The following is a 16,662-nucleotide window of genomic DNA, read 5'->3' as shown; positions in this document are numbered from 1 at the left end:
TTACTTAGAGAAATTTTTTTTTATATACTCTGCTAAAATAATCTAAAATTTAAAAATCAATTCAAGATATCTGAAAAACTTTAACTAGTTAGGAAGGACAAGAATTTCAATCTGATAATGAAAGAAGAAAAGTGGAGTTTTATTATATATTCAAAAAAGAATATAGTTAAAGAATTTTTCAAGGATACAGATAGTACTACATAGGGTATAGATTACATTGAATGAAGTATGGTTATCAGTGGTAGGTTCATAGCCTCTTTTAGATGGTAAACCAAACTCTTTGTAAGACTAAGGAAGGAAATAAAGGAGCTTGAGAAGGGGAGTCGGATCATTCTTGGGGATGGAACAATAATAGAGCCAAGCAGAGATAGAATCATAGATCATATAATGGGAAGAGACTGAAAGGGCCACCTAGTCGAACCCCCTGCCATGCAGGAACTCTCAGTCAAAGCATCCCGACAGATGGCCATCCAGCCCTGCTTAAAGACCTACAAGGAAGGAGACTCCACCACATTCCAAGGGAGTGTGTTCCACTGTCGAACAGGCCTTACTGTCAAGAAGTTCTTCCTAATGTTGAGGTGGAATCTCTTTTCCTGCAGCTTGCATCCATTGCTTTGGAGCAGCAGAAAACAACCTTGCTCCCTCCTCAATATGACATCCCTTCAAATGTTTAAACAGGGTTATCAATCACCTCTTAACCTTCTCTTCTCCAGGCTAAACATCCCCAGCTCCCTAAGTCATTCCTCATAGGACATGGTTCCAGACCCTTCACCATTTAGTCGCCCCCCTTTGGACACGCTCCAGTTTCTCAATGTCTTTTTGAATTGTGGTGCCCAGAACTGGACCAGTATTCCAGGTGGGGCCTGAACAGAGTAGAATAGAGTGGCACATTACTTCCCTGATCTAGACACTGTACTTCTATTGATTCAGCCTAAAATTGCCTTGGCCTTGTTAGCTGCCGCATCACACTGTTGACTCATGTTCAACTTGTGGTCTACTCGGACTCCCAGATCCCTTTCACATGTAGTCTCGTTCAGCCAGGTGTCCCCCATCCTTTATTTCTGCATTTTATTTTTCCTCCTTAAGTGCAGTAACTACATTTCTCCTGTTGAAGTTCATTTTGTTAGTTGTAGTCCAACTTTCACTCTCTCAAATCTATCTATTAGATAGATATGAGAGAGTAGCTGGATCAAGATTAATAAACAAATATCACATGAAAGCAAAAATTGACAGAAAAAGAAAAAGAAACTTTACAAGACTTAACAATATGTAAGAAGTGAAAAAAAATAAAATACTTAGATATATGGATTATGAACAAAAACAGAATTATGATAATAATACAATGAGACTTGGAAGAAAGTAAAAGAAGAATTAGAAACACTGAACTAAACTATAGTTATCTTTATCAGGTAGATTAGCAACAATAAAGATGTCAGTCCTTCTAAGATGTAATTTTTTATTCTCTGATCTTACAGTTATTGTTATAAAAAAACCCTTTTCATGTTTGGGATAAAGAACTAAAAAAAATTATCTGGGAAGGAACCCCCCCACCTTGATAAAGTGGAAAACTTACAAGACACACAAATCAAGGGAGGCTGTGATCTGCCAGATATAGAAACATATTACCAAGCAAATGCGCTGGCTGGATGGTAGAATGGGTGAGACTTTCTAATACCAAGTTGCTAAACGTAGAGGGATTCAACTCCTGTTATGGGTGGCATGCATATTTGTATGTATGTGCAGTTAAAATACATAATGAATCTAATCATCCTTTTGACTGTAAAGCTTTAATAAGATTAGAAAAACATTAAAAAGTTATTTTACAGAGGATTTCTAAACTGTGTCTCTCCACAGGAGGCATCATGAAAAGAAGTGGTACGGGGAAACATGATTCAGCTATAATGACATATTGAAAAAGAATAACGAAAATAACTACATTTTTAAAAAGCGGAAGAAATTGTGGGATTACATTTACAAAAGTACTGGTTTTTATACAGACAACTAATGGAAAGATTAAAAGTGACTTAATTCATTTGGTTTTGAACAACACAAATTGAGTTAGATAAAAATCTGGATAGAAGACGAAATAAAATTGACATCAAAATTATATAAAATAGTAATGGAGAGAAAATTAGAGCAGAACTTCATCAGAACCAACCATAAAATGGTTAAGAGATTTAGAAACACAAATAGATTTGGTTAGCTGGCAATTAGCTAGGAAAAGAACTTATAAAATCACCAAAAATCAGGGAATTAGGAAAATTAACCACGTGGAAAATCATTGGCATCTTACACCAAGTAAAGATTAATAAGATATAAAAATCTGATCACAACAATTGTTGGAAAGGTAAAAAACTTATAGGGTCTTGGATAATTTATGGTGGACTTGTCCGTTTGCAAAGAAATACTGAAATGAAATACTCTGAACAATCTGTAAAAAGTTAGAAGTTAATTTTCAACTGATTACAGAATTTATTTACTTAATATGACTCATAGGGTTAATAACATAAAATTGAGTATAACGGAGAGCAAGTACTATGTTTGGTTTCAACTGCAAGGATCATATACAGTGGGACCTTGTTCTCCGCTGGGGTTTGCATGGGAAACAAAATCCATTGATGCTCAGGTCCCATTAAATATAATGGCAGAGCAAAATGGTGTCCCTTATATAAAATGGAAAAGCAAGTTTTGCTATTTGGAATTTATACTTTAAAAAATATTTCAAGCTGTGGATGCTTGAATCCGTGGATAAAAATCTGTGGAAAGAAGGGCTGACTGATGTTAAATATTGGAAGAAAATTTGTCCCAGATCTGGACATAGGGCTCTCTTAAAGCAGTTGAAGTTGTAGAGAATGGATAAACTTACACAACTGTTAGGAGAAATCATAGAAAATAACAGAGGAAGATGAGAGTCTTTGAAATAGTCTAAAAAAAGATGGAACAAAAAAATCAGAGGTAGGAGAATTACTATTATTAAATATTATCTCTTGGAAGCATAAAGGTAATATAATATTGTTAGCTATAATATAAAATACAATCTATTCATATAGATACAAAAAAGAAAATGTTTTTATAATAATATTGTTGTTTGAGGGCTATTTCCTCTGCATAGACAAGGGTCAAGAAAGGATTGAGACCACACAACAAATACGATAGTTAATATAGAAGTTCTTTATTTATAATGGTAAAAGAAGATATAGGACACAGAAATACAGAAAGGAAGTGTATAAGGTAAAGATTTGATTGTAATTTGTTTATATTTTACAATGGAAATTGCTATGTTTAAATTGTAATAAAAAATAAAATACAGAATATAAATGCTTTAACAAATAATACACACACACACACACACACACACACACTCACACTCCTTATTTTCATGGTTGTGACTGGCATTGATGAAATGAATCCTTCAAGCTCATTTCTTTTACTTCACTTAGAAGAGCTGACATATGATGGCAATGTGATGACCTTCGTATTACAATGAAAAAAGGGGGAAAAGAAATATGATAACTAGTATAATGCAGAAGGAGCAATAACGGTATGGCTGTGGAAAAATGACATACCTGGGCTGTTGTGAATATGAGAAAGTTAGTGTAATTGTGTGCAAATCACATTTGGAAATGTTACTGTACAGACTACAGTTCAAATAATCCCCCAGCCAGAAATAACCACTGGCTAAGAGATTCCAGGAAGTGTGAATAATAATGATGTTTTTAAAAACTGAATTTCTGCTGATTCTGATAGCAATAGCACATTCACATGGAAAGGAGCTAGGAATAATTGGAAGAGGAAAAATTCTCAAGGTCTAGGTCCAGGTCCAGGTCCAAGTCCAAAATGATGTAAATGATTAAAAGAACGGGTCCTGTCTCTGATTATATAAAGAAAGATGTTCAGGGTACTTTGAAGGGTATGCACATACATCACACTATTCTTCTTCCCTCTCCTTCTTGATGTTTTATTTCCCCTTTCCCCCGTCCTCTTTCCATTTTCTAGCTTTCTTTCTTGTATTCCATCTCGGAGGAAGAGGAAAGGATCCTTGACCCACTATGTTGGAGTCATAGATATGCACTTCATTTTACAATAATAGGCACTGTCAAAGAACCAGAAAACCTTAATACATGGGCTGGAAGGATTTTTCAGACAGACATGACACCAAAGGATTAAATCAATCTTAAATCTTTATTTGATATTATGTTTTTTTATTGTTTTGCTGTTTTCATTTTCTTGTAGTTTTAGTTATCCTCTTCATGATTTTACATGAAACATGGGCCTAACAAGCCAACTTGAGTTTTAGGATTTTCAGGAGTGGACTTTCTATCTGTCCACAACCTTCACAGGCACATTTGGTGAAGGCATGGGAGACAGTTTTCTCCATCGGTTCCCAGGCGGTGAAACTCCTTTCTGAGGAGGACAGGTTGGCTTAGAAGCAAATGAAAATGTTTGTATTCAGTCAGGTCTTCAAATTAATTATTCATCAATAGTGTGTACTGCATTATAATCTTTTATTGGTAGTTATGTTTTTAAGTGTTTTAGCCATGTTTTAATCACAATAATTATTTATTTACTTTTGTAAAATAAGATTCAACTTTGTTCTTGCTCCCAAATGTAGCAAATGTGAACAATCAAAACAAATTGTTTAAGGAAGCATAGCACTATTACACCTCCATCAGTTTTATGATTAAGACAGCACTTTCTGGAATAGATGTTGTGGTGAGCAAAACCTGAAAGAGCAATTCGTGTGTGTAAGACATAGTGGGATAGCAATACCATACTAGTTATACATATTAAAACCAATTGCCATTGATTAGTTAGAACTGGGTATTCTAATTTGCTATTGCTGCAATCCTGAAATTGCATTCTTATTTATACAGAAATTTATATATATAAATTCATGGCTTAGATATTTGGTGTGGTCTCAATTGGATGTCTCTTAATAATAAAAATAAATAAAAATGGTAAATTGCATAAATAAATGTGGACATTAGGGAAATGCATTGCACCACCATGAATCAAAGCTTAGAAGAAAACACAACCTGCTTCAGAGCATGATGTGCATCTCCCTGATGCCCCTCCATTTTCAAATTCCTTCTCTTCCATCATCAGGCTTCCTCTTCAGCTTGAAAGCCCAGAGACAGAACATCAGGGAAGGGTGAGTGATCACCCTCCGCCCCTCCTCCATCCCCAGAAAGGCAGCCTGGCAACAGAGCAGCTGGAAAGGGTGAACATTCACCCTTCTCTCTTCTCTCTCTCTCTTCTCCACAGACAGAAAGCCCAGTCATGGAGCAACGGGGAAGGGTGCACATTTGCCCCTCCTGCACTGAAGGGGAGGAGGGCCCATCTGGGTGTCATTCCTCCCTGGGGTGCCAGCTGATGCATGTCATAACCCCTGAACCACACTCTAGTAACACCCCTACTATGGGATCTCCAGTTTTTTTTCAAAACTACAGGTGGACTTCTGGAAATTGCTGGTTGTTGTTTGTTTGGTAGTTTTGTATGTCTCTGCATGTTTCACTTGTGCAACAAAAAGAATGGGAAAGACTAGAAAGACAAATCAATACTCCTTCCATTATGTATTCCACTTTTACCTATAGCTTTCTGATACCCTTGTCTCTTTCAGATTTCTTACAAAATATGAACTTCACATTGTCACCACCGGTATCTGAAAGTATAGCTTTAAGGATTCCAACCAGCAAGTGTAAACAAGCTCGGTACTTCAGTTATGTAAACAATCATGAAGTGCCTTCATGCAACCTAATCAACCTAAGTGAGTATGGCATTCATACATACAAATTGTTCTATAATATAATAAGCATCCCTGAAAATAGCTTGAATTAGATACACAAATGAAACTCCCGAACCCCTTATCTCACTGAATCTAACCAATTATAAATCCGGGAAGAAAAAAGTCATGTAGTGCTAATTCAAATGTCTCTTAAAATAAAGTGGGATTCAGTCTGGTGACTTGATCAATGTCTATGTTGCAAACTGGAACTTGTGCTTCATTATGTGTAGTTAATAATTACAAGGAGGGGCAGTTTCTTTTCATTCCACATATAGATTAAGAATTAATAAGCAAATAAATGTCAGAGTACGGAGCCCTCGGATAGAAAATGTCAGAGATGTGGCTTAGCCTGGAACTGGGACAAAGGTGACAAGGTAACCTGAGTTCAGGTGGCAGACGGATGACTCAACATTTGGAGAGTCTGAGTCACAAGAAGCTGATGACAGAGGGGCAGGAGGTGAAACCAGCAGGCTTCAATTCTGCAGAGTCGCAACGTCAGATGACAGGAAACTGGGTGACATCCCAGGAGGAGGAAGAACTCAATACTCCAAGAGGGATGTGTATATAAGAGAGTGAGCTGAATGCTCAGTGTTGTGGTGTTTGTATAAGGAGTCTGGCGAAGCACTTTGGTAGTCTGTTTGTACGTGTTGGAACCAAAAGTTAAAGTCTCCTTTGTGAGAACTCAGCAGTCAGCAATTCTTTATCCAGCTGACAGCTTCTGCATGGAGGATTTTTCCTTTGCAGCCTGCACAGAGCTACACAGCAGAGACCTTCCAGTGGTGTTCCTGTTCCATATGCATGTCTTCTGCGTGTTGCATATTAATCCTGATTCTACGTACCCCAACAATAAACACCACATTATTATTTTTTCTGATCCAGTCTGGGGCATATAATTTTAAATCTAGTACAGATCAACTTTTGAATCATTAGAACACCCACCCATTATAGGTATGCTGACTATTATTCAGTACCGGACAGGTACTGGGGGAATGAAAGCAACTGCTGCACTTTAGAGGAACAATCCCCCTATCCAATACACCTTACAGTACTTTTAAAGGCAGCATATTAAATATTAAACTGCCCAGATTAATGCAAATGTTTCTGAAGTAGCTGTTCAGCAAAGTGCAAGTGTAACATTATGTTCTCAAGAGCTTGAAAAAGTATGTTGTGGAGTACAATTTTCAAAACCCATTGCTAACATGACCAAACTACCATGCTGAAGTCCAAAATAAGTAACTTTTTCCTAGTCCTGGATATATTCACAGACATTGAACATGTGAAAGGCAGGGCATTATAGATGTTACCACTAAAGAGCAGTTTGATAGTACAAAAGGAGAAATTGAGCCTAATCCACAGTGTGAGTTAGTTATAGTGAAGAATAAGGATGCAAATTTTCACATGCAAGGATGAATATTCTCCATAGTATCTCTTTAACTACAGGAAATATAAAGATTCCTGTGAAGTTCTGAGAGGCATTTGTACCATGCAGACTCACTGAGGATTTTTCACATAAAAATGGACATAGCTTTTCTCCAGGGCACAAGTAAATTGAAAGTACACTGTCTGCAAGTACAATTAATTTGAAATGTTTTGTTCCCAAATTTGGGGTCGGGAGTTTCTGAGTTTTGGATATTTTTTAATACACACACATGCATACACACCAATTTGAATTTGGAGACTTGATTATGGTGGGGGGGGAAAAGGCCGCCCAACTTACTAGGCCGGCCTAGTTGCCGGGGGGAGGGAGCCACCAACTGGGCTGTGATTGGCCATGGGAGGCAAGGAAGAATGACACTTTCCTCCCCATCTGGACTACAAGCCCATGGGGCACGGGGGGGGGGGGGGCGGAAGTGCAGCCTGATTGGCGGCACCAGATCAGTCGCACTAGTGACTGGTGGAGGGGCAGGGGAAGGCAAACTTCCCCCTCTCTTGGCGCTGGTAGCTGGTGCAATTTTAGCTTGGCTCTTCCCACCCCCGCCCCCCCTGTGGATTTTAGGCTGTACTTCTCCAGAGATGGTAGCATCATCTTGGATCTGGTGGGAGTGGTTTCCAGGGCTTCGTAGCACCGGATCGGAATTCCACTGGGGACCCAGGAGTGCTGAGAGTGTGCAGTGTTGCCATTGTGGGAGCAACACTGATTCAGCATCCCCTGTTGACTAGTGGCAGAGATATAAACATGCAATCAGCCAGCTACCTGAGTCGCAGAAAGGAGTTTAACCTGTTGCCCCTATGTCATCCTGAAGCTTGGCCGTGAGCAAGCAAATGGGTTCATCGAACAACCAGGGGTTGATCAATGACAGATCCAGACTTCATGCTTTGTAGGCCAACCCTATGTTACAGCGTGATGTTAATAAAGTTGTAGCCTTTCCTTCCAACTAATATGCTTTGTGGGCTTCATGTGGTGATTCCCTTCGGGGGCAAACCCTGTTTGTGTAAAAAAAAAAAAAAAAAAAACACACACACACACACACACAAAAATTCTCTTGGAGTTTTATGAAGAAAAACTGGAGAAAAATCTCTGAGCATTTAATTTGGTTCTTTGTTTTATATATAACCAATTACCAAAATCTGCACATTTCTTCATAAATACAATTGAAAAGAATCTGATTTTAAAATGTTGAATGTAGGAGAAAACACAATCAGCAGACTTGCAGTATGTTTTTCATTAGCAACATTTCATTAATTTCAAATGCAGAAACAAAGTCCCAAGCTGAAGAGGTTGAATTTTGTTGGGGCATGCAGCTTTCTGCTTGGACAGATTATTTTGAGATGATTTTGGCAAGAAGACACAAAAATGTATGCAGCATTATGTGAATGCAAGCAGATTCACAATGATGATGAGATGATGATGATGATGATGATGATGTATGATGGATGATGGTGATTTATTTCTAGCCTGTGCTATCACAGAGAATCCAGGTGGGTTACAACAGTAAAATACATCAAAGTTACAATAAAATCCAAGAAGAAAACAACCCCCCCCATTCCCAATGTTAAAACAGGATTAACAGTCATAGTGTAAAAACATTAAAAACTATTAAAACATAAAATATTCAACTAGAATTGGAGGACAATAAACAGATGAGAAGGCATTTTTCATAATCATGATCATGTTCATGTCAGGTTCATGTCCAGATCTATATCTATATTTAATATCTATATCTAATCTGGGGAGGAGTAACTAAGTTGGAAAGGCCTGCTTGTTCAATTCTGTATGAACAAGTGATCTGTCACTACTACAGGTATTCCATGGTACCAGAGCATGTGGAATGATTGCTTATTATAATCATAGTCATTTTGAGGATATGTAGCTGGAACAAAGGAAGCCAATGCACATCAGTAGGATCCTTTGGGAACTTAATTTATTTTAAGATTAAAACACAGCCAAGCAAAAATTGAGGCTCAGTGCAATCTAGGCAAGTATTAGTGTTGTTTCCTGCTGCTAAAATATTTAAGCATCACTCATGTTCCCATACCTATATAGCTCAGCCTTCCCTTTGTTCATCAAGACTTTTGCAGTTTTTAATTAAAATCTTACACCAGTAGATAAGCAAAAGGGCTATCTTATAAATGACTTATTCCACAAATTGCACCCTAGGGTTGCTAAGTCTTCAGGCATCTGAGGGGTTTCACACATGAAATGGAAAAGGAAAGGAAAAACATGAACTAACACTTGGGCAGAATCATAATTATTCTGTAAATTTGAATCTATTTCTGAGATATTCTGCCTATAACATGTGTTCCTCCATTTTCCACCTTCCCCAAAAGATCTGCAAATACATCCAAGATAACCACAAACCTTTCTCAGATGGCTAAGTAAAATATGTATTATATTCTCACTTAGAACTCGATCATGTGGACTTTCTAAACAGTCTGGTGTCTTTTTCCTCATTATCCTATTTCTGTTGAGTCAAAATGCAACCTCCTGTGCGTGCACATAATTCCTATCCTGCCAGCATAACATCACAGCTGTGTTCCCATAACCACCCTCATAGTGAGTTTGGCAGATTTTTGAATGGTATATGCAGGTCACCCATCACCTACAAGGCATACAGTGTTTAGGGCGTCCAGGGGAGTTCCTTCAGAAATGCTCAATATACAGTACTGTAAGTTCCTCTCACCAGACAAGTAATGCAAATAGATATGGGCACTGCAAATAGGTTGTATTTCTCTAAATTCCCCACTTCTCATTTCATCATGTTTATATGAATTTGTCAACCTTTTCCTCCAATATGTACAAAATTTCCTATGCATTCTTCTCATTAACCAAACCATTTTTGTGCAATTTTTCAATTGTATAGTTTTGGCATATTTCCCCCAAAATGTGCCATAAGCCTCACAAATCTGTGAACTGTCTTAGTAAGAGGCTTTCAGTCTCACAGTGAGTTCCAGGAGGTGTAAAATAGATAGTTAGTTGAGGATATTCACTCCATTCAAATTATGTTTTACCAATGTGAAGTCGAAGGCTTCATGGCTGGCATTCATGGGTTTTTGTGGGTTTTTCAGACTAGTTGGCCATGTTCTAGAAGATTTTCTCTCCTGACGTTTCGTCAGCATCTGTGGCTGGCATCTAAGAGAAGGCTTGCTGGAAAAGTGGGACATGCCACAAACCATCCTGGGCATAAAATACTGTTTGAATTCTGGACCATGCCAACCACACCATGTCAGGATGCCACAGGGAACAATTGAAATCCATAAACATCTGGATAATTTCAACTGGAAAGAAGAAACCTTGAAGTGAACAAAATTTGGCTACCAGTCCTGAGGAATAGCAAAATAGGACTCAGCAAATGCAAATTGGAAACCACCTAGAGTCAGGGTCTTTCCCTGCAGATAATGATCACCAATTAGCAGACACTAATCCTCTTTTGCATTAGCCTCCCAGCCTGAGGCTTGCCATCAGCACAGAACAATACCATGGCAAATCACTCCTGCATTCCCAGGCTCACCAGTATTTTATAGCCCACTTTTTCCAGGCAGGCATGAAACGTCAGGAAGAAATCTCTAGAACATGGCAACATAGCCTGAAAAACCCACAAAAAATCTTATTGTTTTACCCATATTGCAGATTACTTGCTTTGACTTTCTGACTTAGAGTAACTCATATTGATTCCTCTGTGTTCTAACCAGCTCAAGGCACTTCATCCTACCAAGAGAACAAATAATTCCAGGCAAAGAATGGTATTGGGGGGTTAACTCGGTTCATATGGTCATTGTTTTGAAGAGATTTTACCACAAAATGACTTTTCATCTCCAGGTGCCATGATAGGAAAATTTTACATGGCAACATGGGTAATTTACTTGTGTGACAAACTTAACTATTTATAAAATGGTTACAAGATGCATATTAGGTATATCTGCATGTGACTTGTTAACAAAAAAACTGTTGCTAGGTTCTTCCTTAAAAGATAGGAAATGACACAGTTGCTTATAGGGCCAATCACATATTTCCACACCACAACTAAGCTACTTATTACTTCCTGTGAATATTTGATCAGTCATGTGATGTGCTTAGTTTGAGTTGTGGTCATTCCCTGTTGCATTCCAATAATGCTGAGGCTATGTGCTACATCTTTTGCCTGTGGAACAGAACTATGAACATAAGAATATGTCCCCCATGGCTCACTGATGGTCAGAATGCTTTAAAATGAATGTGTATTTTTATCAATTTCATACCACCATGTCTCATCAGAGTCATGCAGTAGCTGTTTAGAATATCACTTTTGATATCACTGGAGATCAACAACTGTTTGAAAGTGCGGGTGTATTTTCTACATTTAACTGGCCACATATATAGGGTTGGTTTAACAAGAATATGACAATATAGTTATGTTATTGTGCCACAAACCATTGGAAGGTGTTGCCTGGAGATTTGGTTTGGTGTCACAGTATGCACCCAACTCTGTCTTTCCTTTTTATCTCAGTCCAAGGAAGCCATTTCAGTGCTAAATGAATATGTCCCATGTTGGCAGAAAGGCAGGATATAAATTAAATAAATTAAATTACATGAACCCTGAATCAGTGGCTCATCTGTGGAACTGAGAAATTTTATGCATGTCTACTTATACATAAGTCCCACTGAATATAACAGTACAACTATATATGGATTGTAGCATGCACTTTATGAGAATGCTTACTGGGTTATGGCTCAAGCTTCTCATCAATTAAAGAACTGCTACAATCTTTGAACATTATTTTGGAGAAGTCCAGTGGGACTTAACTGTATGGTAAGCATAAAACTGCTCATTATCTTAAATCCATTAACACCATATTAATTAGCATATGCTTCAGATAATTCAGTCCCCCCCCCCCGGAATTGATACATCGGGGGAGAATTGATAAAATCTAAAGACAATTGGATTAAACTGGCCAGAGTTACAATCACTTTCAGAAGTTGGGAAAATAACCTTTCAGAAGAATATAAATGACATGGGGAAACCATCCATAACGAGACAGTAAAGCCTGCTATAACAGGGACATTGAGCATCATTCTACCAAAGAATTCTAATGCTTGTCATTATAGTCATTCAGCTTGTCATTATATTCATTCTTCTTCAAAGTAACTTTCCAGGCTCTGATTATTTAATTGTGTAGCATTTCAAGTATAAAGTAATGACAATATTTGATTCCCTCTTTTCCACTTAATTGCCAGTTGAGTTCCATGGTGGACATTAAACATATTTTTTAACATGCAAAATATTCCTTTGCTGAGAATGGTTTCTAATGCTTGTCATCCACCAATAATTCCAGGGCTACTCTAGGTACATAAACTGGGGGATGTTTTACTGATATGACTGCATTTTACCAAAGGGAAGTAGATGTTGTAGGCACTACTAAATAGCAGCGAGCAGCTTCATTTATATACCACTTCATACTGAACTAAGCAGCATCTAAACGGTTTACAATTGTAAGCTAATGGCCCCCAACAAGCTGGGTACTCATTTTGGTGACCTCTTGCCAAGAAAACCCCATGATAGGGTCATTTTAGGGTCACCATAAGTCGGAAACAATTTGAAAGCACACAACAAAGACAACTCTTTCAGGGAACTATAATAGGAGTCAAGTAATTGTTTTAGAGCTAAATAATTTGTCACACATTGATCAGATGGTAACAAATCTCTTGTCTACATTCTACAATGCTGTGCTAATGCTTATTCAGTTATGCCAAAATTTTGTCTAAGGTTCCATCTGTGAAAATATTCCCATGCCAGTGGTTTGCAAAATCTTCATTCGTTAACACATTTATTCTTTTTCTTGTTTTCTAATATCTCATCTGTGCAGTGGAAACAAAGTATCTGCATAAGTTGATTTGAAACTCAATTCACATTTCAGTTAAAGGTTAACTTTGAAATAAATTCAAACTGGATGAAGAATTTATTTTCTAAAGTCACCCTAAGCTGGGTGTAATTTTTCAAGCTGCAAATGTCGATTTCAGACAATCAAAGATGTTTTTAAAAATAGATTCATAAAATTGGAATCTCTTTTCATTTTTTTATTTTTGCAACAAGTAATATACAAAATAATAACATACAAAATAATCACAAATTTTGTTTTCCAAATATACATATTTACAATTGACTTCCCATGTTTGTACAGTTTGCATATTCTTTATTCGCTTAATAATATGTCCTGTAATCAGTAAGATTGCATCCACCATTTGCTTTCTTATCTATTACAATCTTCATTAAAGTCTTCCATTTAATTCTGGGTTTTTTACCCCCAAAATAAATTTTGTCAGTCACTTTGCCATGTTTGGAATGTTTTTCATTAATGATTATGGTATATTTTCGAATGAAAAGTTCATCTTATGAAGTTCCATCATCTTAACAGCTTCTGTCCTGCCAAATGAGAATAAGTTAGTCTTTGACCATTTATTTATTCTATTTGATTTCCTTCCATTTCTTTTCATAGTTTATTTTCATACAAATCTGCATTCATTTTCATTATCCAAATTCCTAAGTATATAATTTTTCTCAGTTTTATATCCCGATTTGTTTGTAACAATTCTTCTTTTTTGTTATATTTTTAGCCAAAATCACAGTTTTATCTTTGTTCACCTTTACACCTGAGACCTTGTCAAAGTGAAATTTGAAATTTTCCAATAGAGTCCACTGGTTCTTCTAGGGAAAAAAACCTAATCGACCTCAAAGGCTTTCAACTTTTAATGTTGTCCTTTTAATTGTATTCCCTTATGTTTGTTCTCCCATCTATATTTTCCCTCCCCACTTGCCAGCAAGGGCAAAACAAATACTCCCATTCTATCATTTGATCATTACTTTGGATCAGAAGCCTGCAGACAGAAAAGGAGTGGAAAGAATGCACACAAATGCTAGCTCTATTTTTGGAGGAAAGATGTAGCAGTAGCACCCATATGTCATCAAGATATTGGTTGGTAAACTGATACTTTCCATTATTGAAAGGATGGCATAAAATATCTATATTACAATAACAAGAATTCAGTTTACAATTCCACATGTTTCCACATACACTTGCCAACTATTTCTCCTCCTCTTCCACCCAGTGTTTGGTGCCACATCTGTAACTATCTATAGTCATTAACCTCGAAAGTCAAGTATGAGAACTTTTCATGTCCTAAAAGTTTGCATTGCAACTTTCATTATCTATTCTATAGCAATTCTTACTGGGACTTTTGGAAGTGCAATCCAGAATATCTAGGGATGCAAAGTTACTCATCCCTGGCCTACCTTAAACCACTGTTTTGATCTGGTTTCCCTTCTGTCATCTGATACAACTGTGTTTTAGGCCCTATTACTTCTGCTTTGGCATGATTATATGGAAGAAGCAGTAAAAAATTGTGGCTCTAGCAGTAAAAGGAAAATAGCCTAAGGGACAAAAAGTAATATTAATAATAGTGTAGTGGCATGATCAATTAACCCTAGGACCTTCTTATAGTTTTTAAGTGTATGTCCCTCCTAAAACTAGAACACTAAGCCTAAATTAAAGCATTAAAGTAAGCATCAGCACTGCTGAATAATGATACAAAAAGACAAAACAAGTTCTAAACCTGAAAAGAAATATGGAAGGAAACTAATATATGATGACAGTGCAGGTAGTAGAAATTCAACAGACAACAAAACTCCAAAATAGGAAGCAATCAATCTGTAATAGGAATTACTAGCAAAGCAATTCATCTTCATAGAGCGCGGTACAGAGTGTCAGAAAGAGGTGGCCAGGAGGCGCCTCTCTTTCTCCCGTGGCCATGCTGCAGCAACCACATTGCACGGCATGGCTATGCTAAAGAAAAAGGAGCGCAAAACGGGGCTCCTTTTTGTGGCCGCTGCAAATAGGTGGTGGCAGCGCAAGCACATTGCTGCTGCGTGGCTCCATCTGGACACTGCACAGCAGTGACATCATTGCTATGCGCACCGTGTATATGGGTGCCATGCAGTGATGACATCCTGGTGACATGCTAGGGTTGCAGGGCATATGGAAACAGCGCCCCAGGCAACCCTAGCAGATCACCAGGATGTGCTAAAGGGCCCGTCTGACTGGGCCTAAGTGTCTTCATATACTGATTGCCAAAAAGGAGGAAAAAAGAAGACAACAAATCTTTCTCTGTATGTACACACAGAGACACATCTTTTTCTTCTTCTTTTTTTTTAATAGTCACATAATTTAAACACTTGTGGCACAGTAGAGGAGAGTCTGAGCACATGACCATGTGCCGATCAATCCACTGTCCTGGTGTTCAAAGGTTCAAAGTCCTTCTTTTCCCTTCTTTGGATTCTTTATTGATTTGGATGCACCAGCACTTCAACAGATGGTGACTTCAAGCAAGGACTGCCACTTTAAAAACTTGAAGTACAGAAAGTAAAATATTGATCACCATGCCTAACAAGGGATGGGAGTAAAAGAATTGAGAACTAGCATTAGAAAAAAAGGGGCAATCAGAATGGCAGATGACAACTCTGTCATAAGCTGGACAAGTAGTCCCATTAGTGTTAGCTCTATGCTAGTATGAGCTTGGACTGACAGGAGACACTTGGGATTGTTCTTGCAAAAGTCAAATTATCAGAAGAACATCACTATTTCAGATGGTAACTCATGGATAGGCCTACCTCTATCAAACTTCAGATATAAGTTCTGATGATAAAACCATACATTACAAGTGTATATCATGGACAGAGCAATTCTTACCTTGTATTCAGAATGACTAACTTATCCACATTGTTCCTGGGCTCATTCCAGGAGGATGGAAGTAGTAGAAGGAAAAGGACTTTCATCATTAGATTCCTGTTTCTGTAAGGACCTTCATCATTGTAACTCCTATTTCTGTAATGGGAAGAAAATAATCTAGATCAATCAGGCTGGTCGAATGACCCTATGTTTGGGGTTCAGTCAACAACCTAAATGGCCTGAGATTCTGTGGGACCTCAGCCATTAGATGGTCTGACTACATGTTGCCTCCTAATTCACTGTTTTATAGAGTACTGGCACCAAATAGATGAAGCGCGTGTGATTAACTGTGGTAGGGGACTCTTTTACTTTGGTCCCTGAAATGATTCCATAATTGATTAAGATGTTTCATTGATATAATATCACAATATATAATAACAAAACTCATTAATAGCCTTGGTGTCCAGAGAGATAGAGTACTGAAACCAGTTGTGTGTGAACAAGGAAGTAATCTGCTAATTAAGTACAATATTGGTTTCAGTCCGAGTCAAATTCTGTTCTAAGAATTGATTTGGGATCTCATTCTATGCTACCAACCAGGGGAGTATATTATCCAAGGAACAGAAGACAAGGAGAATGGAGATGCTGCAAATAGCTATCCCATCTCAATTGTGTCCATGGAGTAATGTTATAGCATTACATAGAATAATTCCAATAGACACACTGAGGAATAAAATGGT

The sequence above is a fragment of the Sceloporus undulatus genome, chromosome 2 (assembly GCF_019175285.1).
Source record: "Sceloporus undulatus isolate JIND9_A2432 ecotype Alabama chromosome 2, SceUnd_v1.1, whole genome shotgun sequence".
NCBI classification, from domain to species: Eukaryota; Metazoa; Chordata; class Lepidosauria; order Squamata; family Phrynosomatidae; genus Sceloporus; species Sceloporus undulatus.
This window is presented reverse-complemented; position numbering follows the sequence as displayed.